Source organism: Chenopodium album, chromosome 2 (genome assembly GCF_948465745.1).
Source record: "Chenopodium album chromosome 2, dcCheAlbu1.1, whole genome shotgun sequence".
Classification (NCBI taxonomy): Eukaryota; Viridiplantae; Streptophyta; class Magnoliopsida; order Caryophyllales; family Amaranthaceae; genus Chenopodium; species Chenopodium album.
In genome coordinates, this window is record NC_137835.1 from 67383272 (window position 1) to 67393662 (window position 10391).

Below are 10391 nucleotides of genomic sequence, written 5' to 3' on the forward strand. Positions count from 1 at the left end.
CGTGGTATACACCGAAGGGGACTTTCCCATGGTAGCTTTCGTGTTTTTCATCGCTTACGTTGCTTTGGAAGAACTCCGAGAAGCTTACTATCAACTATCATACATGAAAAAGTGCTACTCTAAGACAAAATACTTGTTGAAGCTTTCCATTTTGGCTCTTTACATGCTCATTGTACTTGGTTTCACTTGCAAAATGGCAATTGTGTTTCCTTTATGGGTGTCTTTTCTCGTCTTTGTCGTTATGAGCACGGCATGTGGCCTTGAGTGCTACGAGATTTTCGTGATCGAAGGTGAATTTAGCTACACCAGGAAGTCTAGCAAGGTGATAAACACAGTGTTTGCTCAGTCATATACTACTGATGATACGGCATTTCTAGGGGAAAACATTGTTTAGGCATGTTTGGTTTTTAACCTTTTCTTTTTTTTTTTTTTTTTTTTTTTTTTTTTTTTTTTTTTTTTGTAGAATAAAATTTCCATAATTTTTTAGAGTTGTTTCTCAAGAGTCAAGACAGTAATGTAGTTAGCTAGTGTCGCTAGTATTGACGTAAATTGTGTGTAATCCTTAACTACAAAAATGGGTTCAAAAACATAACTGGAACGTACCGTCATTACGTTATGATTAATTGTCCAAGAACATTGTATGATCAATGTTTCAAGGAGCCAGACAAGAAAGTGGTGAAAAAAAATTGGAGATGCGGGGTATCGATCCCCGTACCTCTCGCATGCTAAGCGAGCGCTCTACCATCTGAGCTACATCCCCAATGACAAATGTACTAGTACAATACTAAGTTTAATTTATTGGCTCTCTGTTTCTAAAGAGGGAGCCCCAATTAGTTAATCTTTGAGAATAATATTTTAAGTTGATCTCTTCTCACAACTAGGGATGGTAATGGGTCGGATCTGGGTCGGAATCAACCCAGACCCGAAATTTTATAGGTGGATCCAGATCCGTCCCAGACCCATCGGGTCTAAAAAATCAGACCCAGACGACCCATCGGGTCTAAAACAAGTCCAACTATAATTTTTTTTTTTTTTTATTTTTTTTTTATTTTTTTTATAATTTTTCATGATCTTTTACACTATTTCCGTTTTTTATTAGTTGACATGTTTTGAATTTAGCACTATTCACACACCTCCCATTGACCATGTTTTGTGATTTATATGTAAAGAAAAATATAGTCAAGTGGGATATTGTTAGATTCGTCACAACGTATTTTTTAAAAATATCAACTTTTTATAATTTTTGCTTATTGGTAATTAAAGATATTAATGATTGAATTTGTGCGTTGGCAAACGTGACTAAAGAAACGTGTCAACTAAAAAGAATCGGATAAAGTATATATTATAAATTTATAACTATACTACTACTTGATATAATAAAAAATGCATTATAAAAAATTGTTCATATTTTTTATACACAAATAATTTGTTCATTAAAAAGTAAAGACATGAAAAAAAAAATCTTAAAAACTAATATTCTTGGCTGCTTGCTGTTTCACCGACTTTCTCTAAAATCTATCTTCTCAACCTCTAATTACGTAATATATTACTAATCTAATATACTTCCTCCGTTCTATTAATATTGCAACAATGGACTTTTTGCACTATTCATCACTCTTGTTTGACCATATAATATGAGTTATACGTTAAGCAAAATATAGTCAAGTGTGATCTTGTTGGATTCGTCTCATAAAATACTTTCACAATATCAACTTTTTATAGTTTTTATTCTTACACAATTATAGATATTTAGCATATAAAATGTGTTTTGGGATGCGTAATTTCCTCCTTGTTGCAATATTAACAGAACGGAGGAAGTATCTGATTAAGTGATTTATTTTAATTGCAGTATGTCTAATATACATTTATTATTTATAATAAATAAATAAATAAATAAATAAACGGGTCCATGGGTCAGATCTGGGTCAGGTCTAGATCCATTAAGTGTAGGCCCAGACCCAGACTGTAGAAACCCATTTGTGTCTCCCCAAGACCAAACCCAGTGATGAGTACTTTTCACGTCGAATCACAATCGAATGAAGTGAAAGTGTGGAAAGTTTAGTGTTGCGGATAGTTTTAATTTCTTTTCTCTTCTATCTGTTTTTGAAAATTTATTTTAAGAAAACAGCCAATCCAGTTTGGTTGGTCCATGATATGGGTCCAATAGTAGTGTAGTTGGATGGGGCTTGAAAAGACCTTTCCAACGATTTATTATAAGCCCAATTCCGATGAATATTGAGGAAGTTATGGCCAAAATACCAAACTGGGCCCGGTTTGAGCCTTGTATGCGACCCAATTATCTAGAGGAGGGCCTAATATAGATTTATCATTCCTAATGTAATTATGAATGGTTTTAGTCTTCTAGAATCTTCTAGAAGGTTTTTTTCATTCCTAATTCAATTAGCATTGATAAATTGACTTTTGACTTTTTAGAGTTTTAATCAGAATCAAAGAACGTTTTTTGAGGAAAATACGATTTTATCCTCCTGTACGACAATTTCTATCTGATTTTAAGAAAACGCGTGGATTTCTGAGTCAGCGCCAAACGCCAGTTGTAGCGCCTGACGCTACGCTTGGTGCCTGGCGCTAGCCTTAGCGTCTGGCGCCAAGGCCAGCGTTTGGCGCTAACTTGGTTTTTTGGCGTCAGAACTCTGTTTTTTGATGTTTTATTTTTTTGGTTGATTTTCTCTATAAATAACGTGTTAAAAACTCCGTTTTGATCCATCAATTCTTATTCTCTCTCTCACCAACTCTCATCAAAGTTCTCTTGATTACTCTCTCTCTCTCTTTTCTAAACTAGCCTTATCTCAAATATAAAAATTCCGCATTCATTAGATTTAGAAACACCTAGCCATATTCGAAGTTGCCTTCGCCCTAGACGTGAAAGGTTTAATTTTTGAGGGTTTGGTCCCAAATCTCTATTTCAATTATTTAATTTAATTGTTTTGTTTTATTATTTTCCTTGAAGTTACTAACGTGCACTACTACAAAATTGGCCAAAGAGACCCAATATATAAGACCTGTCATCTACATAAGCGGTCTCTTTGATCCAAGAGACCGTTTATTATTAATAACGGGTCTCTAACTTTATTGGTTGGAGTGGTAAATTTATTCGAGATACCGGTTATTTAAGACAACGGGTCTCTTGTGTTTTTTTTGAGAAAAAATTATTTATAAAAAATAAACCAGAGACCGCCTTTTGCGAAAACCGGTCTCTTGTTTTTGATAGATAGACCTGTTAACATTAAAAACCGGTCTCTTGGTTTTTGAGGTTCAATTCCACGCACGTCCCCACTCACTTTTCTCTTTAACTTCTCTCTCCTCTTCATTCCCTACCTTAGTTACCGCCGCTCATTTCCTTTCTCTTCTTCTCTCATCTCTTTCTCTCTCCTCCTTCAAACCCTAACTATTTCCTTCCTTCAAGCCAAATAGCTAGCAACTGTTCAATTCGAGCAGCCATTAACGAAGAAAAGAAAGAGAGCAAAATTATGGAAATTAAGCTCTTCGATTCTCAACGGTGAGAATTCTTCAATCCCCCTTTTCAATTTTTTATTTTATTTTGCTCTTATATGTGGCGCAAAAAATAGGGGTTTTTTCCCCTTCATTTTCTTTCTAGTTATCTATGATTTTATTTGAGTAGATCTTTGTGTTCTAGTCATCTGATGTTCATTTTTATCATTTTTTCTTAATTAAAAATCTGAATTTCTTTTAAACTTTGCTTTTTTTGTCCAATTTTTCGTTTAGCCATGGTAATTGATTATAGTTTGTTTATTTTGCATGTTAATGTTTTTGTTTCAAAACCAATTTTCGCCATTTTTTATGAAATTTATGAGATTTGAACATGATGTGTTTTTCGGTTTCGTTTTGGGGGTTTTTTCAATGGATGTATTAGCTTTATTCCCTTTTTCTTTTACGTTTTTTTTTAAACATTTTTCCCCCTTAGATCTTCTGTAGTATTAGATCTAGTTTAGTTGATTTTTCGTTTATTTTTTTTATATATGTTATTGTTCGTTTCGTTCTTCTTTTATATTAGCCAGATGTGATATGTTGATGAATTTATTTTATTTTTATTTTCAATATCATTTTTTAGTTCTTCAGATTTTAGTTCTAGAAATTTTTTTCGTCTTTAAAATTTATCTTTTTAGTTTATCCTGTCAATTCACTCTTTAGCTCGTTTTTGAAATTGGTTAAAATTATTTTTATGAAATTTCATTTTTATTTTTTCTTTTTGTGTGTTTAATCGCCATTTAACCAAATTTTTGGTTTACATCCTGTATTTCATCAGTTATGAATTTTTCTTTTCAATTTTAAGATCTTTGTTTTGTTTCACATGGTTTTTTTTTTTTTTTTTTTTTTTTTTTTTTTTTTTTTTTTTTTTTTTGAAAACAATGGTTTTTTTTTTTTTTAATTATGCTGGTTTAATTGTTCTGATTTATTTTATTAGATACTAATTTTTGTCCGATTTTACTTTGTGTTTGTTTGTGGTTACAGGCAAAAGATTTCTTAAAGTTATCATCTAGAAGATCTTTGGAACTGGAAGTTATCATTTACAACGTTTTGTTTTTTTATTTTTTTTTTGTGTATTGGATTTTCAATTACTGTATATTTGTATCATGTTTGTAATCTTTGAGGTATATGACATTCAAGAATTATTTTGTACTCTATATTTAATAATGTAAAAAAATTAAATGAGTTATATTGATGAATTGTGATTATAAATTTATAATTTTAAAAATCGTATCAAATAAGCAATATTTTTTTTTTTATTTTAAATGAGATTGGAGAGACCTTTTAAGTTTAAAAACCGGTCTCAAATTTCTTAAAAAAGAGACTGCTTATCTTCCACAGGCGTCTCAGTTTTTCACAAAAAAGAGACTGCCTATCTTCAATAGGCGGTCTTAGTTTTCTCATTCTAGAGACCGCCTCTAGTCAAGCAGTCTCTTAGCCAAAGAGACCACTGAGCTAGAGACCGCCTCTAAAGCAGTCTCTTTGACCTTTTTCAACTGGTCTCTTTGACCTTTTTCAACTGGTCTCTTTGGCCTTTTTTGTAGTAGTGGTGTGTATTTTGTTATTAGAAAGAGGTACGAGACATCCAAGTAAGTACTTTAATGGTTTAATTGATGTTACGATATAGAGTTCATGCTTAGGTTGTTATTTTGATTCCTAGTATCATGTCTAGGGTAACTTTAATATCAAGTATGATTAAAAGTATGATGCCTTTTATGTTCTTCCTAATATTTATGATTGTTAGTATCATGTTAGGGCTAAATATATGATTTTTATTGTTTAGTGACATGCTAGGGTTTGTTATTAATCTTCTTAGTATCATGCATATGATCTTGCTATTTTTTAACATATTTATGATAATTTAATAATAATTTATGATGATAACTATGATTATTATTATTATTATGATTATTTATTATGTTGCTTGATATTATTATTTATTGTTATTGCTTGATCACGCTTTTTATGCATGTTTAAAGGGAATTTGTACTTGTAATCACGCTTAATAAGATAATTAATAATCTTGTTTAGGTTTAATTTGATTATAATTCAAGTGATCACCAATAATAGATCTATTTGTGCATTAATATTCAACCAACGTAGATAAATAGGTTTAGGGTAAACCTATTGATTGCATGTTAGTCAAAAAGCGCACATGAATACGATCAGAATAAAGTAGAGGCCTATTATTAGGGCAGGTTCAATCTCTTTTAGGTTGGATTTGTACCTTCATCCCCGAACCCTATTTGGTTCAAGACCTTATGGAGTTGACGATCTCCTAGATCGTTAAGGGGTGTAACCTTCACCATGTGAACGGTTTACAAGTTCCTAAAAAAACTTGTTGGCGACTCTTTTGCTCTATCTTCTTTCCCTTTGGACGCAACCGTACTTTAGTGTATGATCACAGTGGGGTTCAAGCTAGGGGATTAACGCTTGAAATATTCCCTACACAGACCCAACCCATTAAACTTAGACCCAAACCCATAGATAAAAAATTTAAGGACCAAGACCCTAAAATATGGGCCAGGTCTAACCGGATCTAGGTTGCGTCCAGAACTCATTGTCATCCCTACTCACAACTTTATTCATTTGTTTTCCTGCCACTTTAATATTTCACTATTATTATTTTTAAAATAAAAGTTAAACAATGCTCCGTATATTATGGGAGGAGATTTATTCCTTGTTTATCTCAAAGATAAACTTGAATTATCCCGTTTCTAAAGCTCATATGCAATTTTTATGCATCCTAAATCCTATATCTGTCACATGTCAAGTCTAACTATAACTAATTAGCATTTCCCCCATTTTTTTGGGCTAAAACGGCTTCACTTAATCATTCAGAATCAAATCATCCGCAGTAGCAAAGGGGGTTAAGAAGGCTAAGCCGCCCTGAGTTAATAGTTTTACAAACCATCAAACACATAAACAGTGCCATATACAAACTTAATTGTAGTGTTGTTAGTGACAAAAACTATATCATTTGGACTATCAAGGAGCTTCTTCATGCTCAATTTTGGGTTAATCCTACAAAATCTCCACCTTCTGTCTAGCCTTCCTACCGACCCTTTGGTCCCGCTTCCCTTGCGTTCAGGACAGTTTGTCTAATTCTTGGAGGATTTCCCTACTGTTTATGCTAATTTTTGTTAGGTGGGATTGAGTATCAAAATCTAGGCTACGGATCAACTAAATAAAACCGTAAATAAAGTTAATGCGAAAATAAAGGAATGACACAGGGAATTGTTGACGCGGAAAACCCAAAGAAGGTAAAATCCGCGGGTAGAATGAGGATCTACCAAACTTTCACCATGGAAAAATATCAAAGAGTTTGGGGTTACAATGTATGTTTGAAGTACTTTCAGTAGCTAGGCTGTGATGTCTTCGATGGACGATACTTCATCCTTATATAGATGCTAATTAGGGTTTCTAATTAGCCGTTAGTTGCAAGGTGGTAAACAGTGCTCCTTAATTATTGGAAGCCACTTGATCATTTATCTTTACTCTGCTTATCCTTATAATGGCATAGCACAGCTATTGTGTGGACTTGGTCACTCACGTCCATCCATTCCTAAGAAATCGGAAGGCAGTTGAGGCTCCTTTTGATCGTCGAGGTTAGTTGATCTTCATCGAACTCCAGTCTTCGTCGTTGACTTTAGTTGACTGTCGTTGACTTTAGTTGACTGCCGTTGACAAAGATTTACAAATTTTTACCCATCACACCTACATTCATCATATGCCTTTATTAATCTCATCCCAAACCTTGCTCCTTAAAGTTTTGCCCTGCACAACTCTCTCACAGTCAGAAAACAAACAGGCTCCTTAAAATTATGCCCTGCACAACTCTCTCACAGTCAGAAAACAAACAGTCTTCCCTAAAACCGCCCATCTCAAAGAGTACAGAATCGCATGAGTTTCCCTCCAAATAGCAGATGAATATGAAATGAGAAAATACAAGTTGATATCTAATATCAACTTGTATGGTTAATATCGTGGGTAATTCGATCTTTTCGTCAGTTTAATGAGGGGCACGGTGGTTCATGTGAATAATCCAACTCATTTCTCGTTATGTTAGCCCCGGTCTAAGGGTTCAAAGGAAAATTCATAGTTAACGGAGAAAAATTGGTTAACTCAAACTCGCCACCCACCATCTTCAAGCTTAACAGTCAACCACCACCTGCCGCTTCACCAACCGGCCACTAACAATCTTTAGCTTCACTAGTCGACCCTTGTCGACCACCGCTCGACCTCCGTTTACCTTCACTAGTCGACCACCGCACATTCTCTAGCACCACCAGCGACCGAGCACCACTGTTCGACCCTCGCAACACCACAAGTACGAGCTAAGCCCTTCCCTAAGGGGTTTCTATGGGCCCAATTTTCACAATTTACTACTAGGGTGTATATTGTTTGGCCGGCCGGCTACTTTTGATCCGCGAAGGTGGTCGATCTTGGGCATAGCCATGAGAATGGCAGAGAGAGAAGCAAGTAGTAGCCATGTGAGGGGAGGAGAGAGAAGGAAAAATTGGCCATACTAATTATATAGTCGACCAAACTTTCCAGATCCACTAGACTCCTCTTCGCTTTCCCTCACTAAGTTTTGTTTTATCTCTCCTCTTACCCTCTTACCCAGAATTGCAGACACATAGGAAGCAACGACATTAATTTTGCGTTAACGTAGCCTCAAAATGGAATTGGTACAACAAACTCAAAAAACGGAATCCACATCATCAATTGAAATATAAAATGAATACTTTTCATAAAGTAATGCTTTTATTTTCAACTTTAATTTGCCACGATATCAACAAAAAACGTTGATATCCGATATCAATGGGGACCGGCTCAACGTGAAATATGCATAGCCATTCCATTACACCAAACTCCATTACTATTCCTACAAACACAACCTATTCTTGCTGAGACTAAAGAAGGGGAGAAGGAAGCATCAACTTGGAGAGTAAAGCCGGTAAACTGCCTTTTGGGATACAGCAAGGAAGGTGGGGAGCTTGAGGGAGGCTGAGAGGATGATTTTGTATGGGAGGGTTTCTCAATCAGCCACTTAGTGGATTTCTACTAATTAGCATTTCTCTATTTCTTTTTACTTGCAACACTTATTATTTCACACGATAATTTGGATGTTTCTACTGTGTCATTTTTCAAAAACTGACACCATAACATGATGATGTGTCATCCTGTCATGTTGTGATTGGTTTTGGATATATTTTGTATAAGATTATCTTTGATATCTGTACATATCTTATAGTTACCTAATATGATTAGGTTATTCATTGTAACCGTATAAACTCCTTGATTAGAGTGATTTCCATTTGATCAATATTTATAGGGTTACAATGAGTAACCTAATCATATTAGGTAGCTATAAGATATGTATAGATATCAAAGATAATCTTATACAAAATATATCCTAAACCTAGGATGAGAATATTCTATGGATATTCTCTATCACATTTTTTATTTTTTTAAAAAGCCTAAATGTACTATACATGTATGTATAATTGTAGATACATGCATATTTTAAATAATACATAATTATTGTTTTCTAAAATCTATCTTTTTAAAATCATTTTCGAAAATTAAATTATAATTAAAATTTAGAAAATAAAAAAAAATCATCTTTGCTCTTCATTCATGATCTTAATTAACCACCCCAAAATCTTGTATAATCTATTCGGAACTCAAACTAAAATTCCGTCCAATGATCGGATTTCTTGGGTTTAGAATTGAATCTGCTTCATTGATTTGTATACATATTTTGTTGGCCAATTGGTAATTTTGATTTTTGTAAAAATAAGGAAATTTTGTCAAAAACCACCTGTTAAAACCACTTTTTTGTGAAAAACCACCCACAATAAAAAATGTTGTAAAACACCACCCAAACAAAAAAAAAAAACGTTGCAAAAAGCCACTCACAGCTTAAATTAGGTCGTTGACCGTCCTCCCCTGACGTTGACCACACTAGAAAACCCCTAGCATTCACCGGAAAAGTCTAGCCGCCCTCCCCCTCCCCCTCGAAAACCCCTAACATTCACTCCCCCTTGGAAACCCCTAATATTCACTCCTCCTCCACCTCGAAAATCACTCCGACCATATTTTCTAGTGGTGGTATAGGGTTTTTCATTATTTTCGAGTGAGTTTTAGGGGTTTTTGAGGGGGGTGGGGATGGGAAATAACGGCCAGATGTTTTCCGGTGAATTCTAGGGGTTTTAAGGGGATGGAGCGGCAACGCCAAGGGAGGGCGGTCAACACCGGCAAATATGGTCAACAACCTGTTTTTGGCTGTTGGTGGCTTTTTGCAATATTTTTTTTTTAGTTTGGGTGGTTTTTTACAACATTTTTTATTGAGGGTGGTTTTTCACAAAAAAGTATTTTTAGTGGGTGGTTTTTAACAAAATTTCTTAAAAAGATTGTTTTTTTTTATAGTTTTGAGGATGAAAATAGCCTTAGGATCGTATACTATGATGATCTAAAACATATATATTTCAATTATTTTAACAATCAATGGATAATGAGGGCGTGCTCTGTGATTTACAGTTCGATTTCTTTTTTCGCAAACTTGTTTGATCTAGAATCGTAATCTGCGATTTTTTAAAATATGTTCGTGGTTAGGTAATTACCTGTATTTAGTTAGGTCAGTGGCGGATCCAGGAATTCTAACTAGGAGTAGCATACAATAATAAGAAAAATAAAAATTAGAAAATTATATACTAGTATTATCGTTTAATAATTAGTCTATTAATTTTAAAAATTCATTTGGTAGATAAATTATACTACTTTATAAATTTTTATAATTTAAATGAGAGTCCTTTAAAAACAAAAAAAATAGTGTAAAAATAAAAGTTAAAAAATAATTTGTTTAAAAAAAAAAAAAA

The 10391-nt window shown here is 33.9% G+C and overlaps 1 non-coding gene across 1 annotated transcript; it reads right to left on the reverse strand.

Moving 5' to 3' along the window:
- Positions 1 to 687: 687 nt before the first annotated feature.
- On the reverse strand, positions 688 to 760 carry TRNAA-AGC (transfer RNA alanine (anticodon AGC)). The gene has a single exon. It is a non-coding gene; the product is annotated as a tRNA-Ala (tRNA).
- Positions 761 to 10391: the final 9631 nt, after the last annotated feature.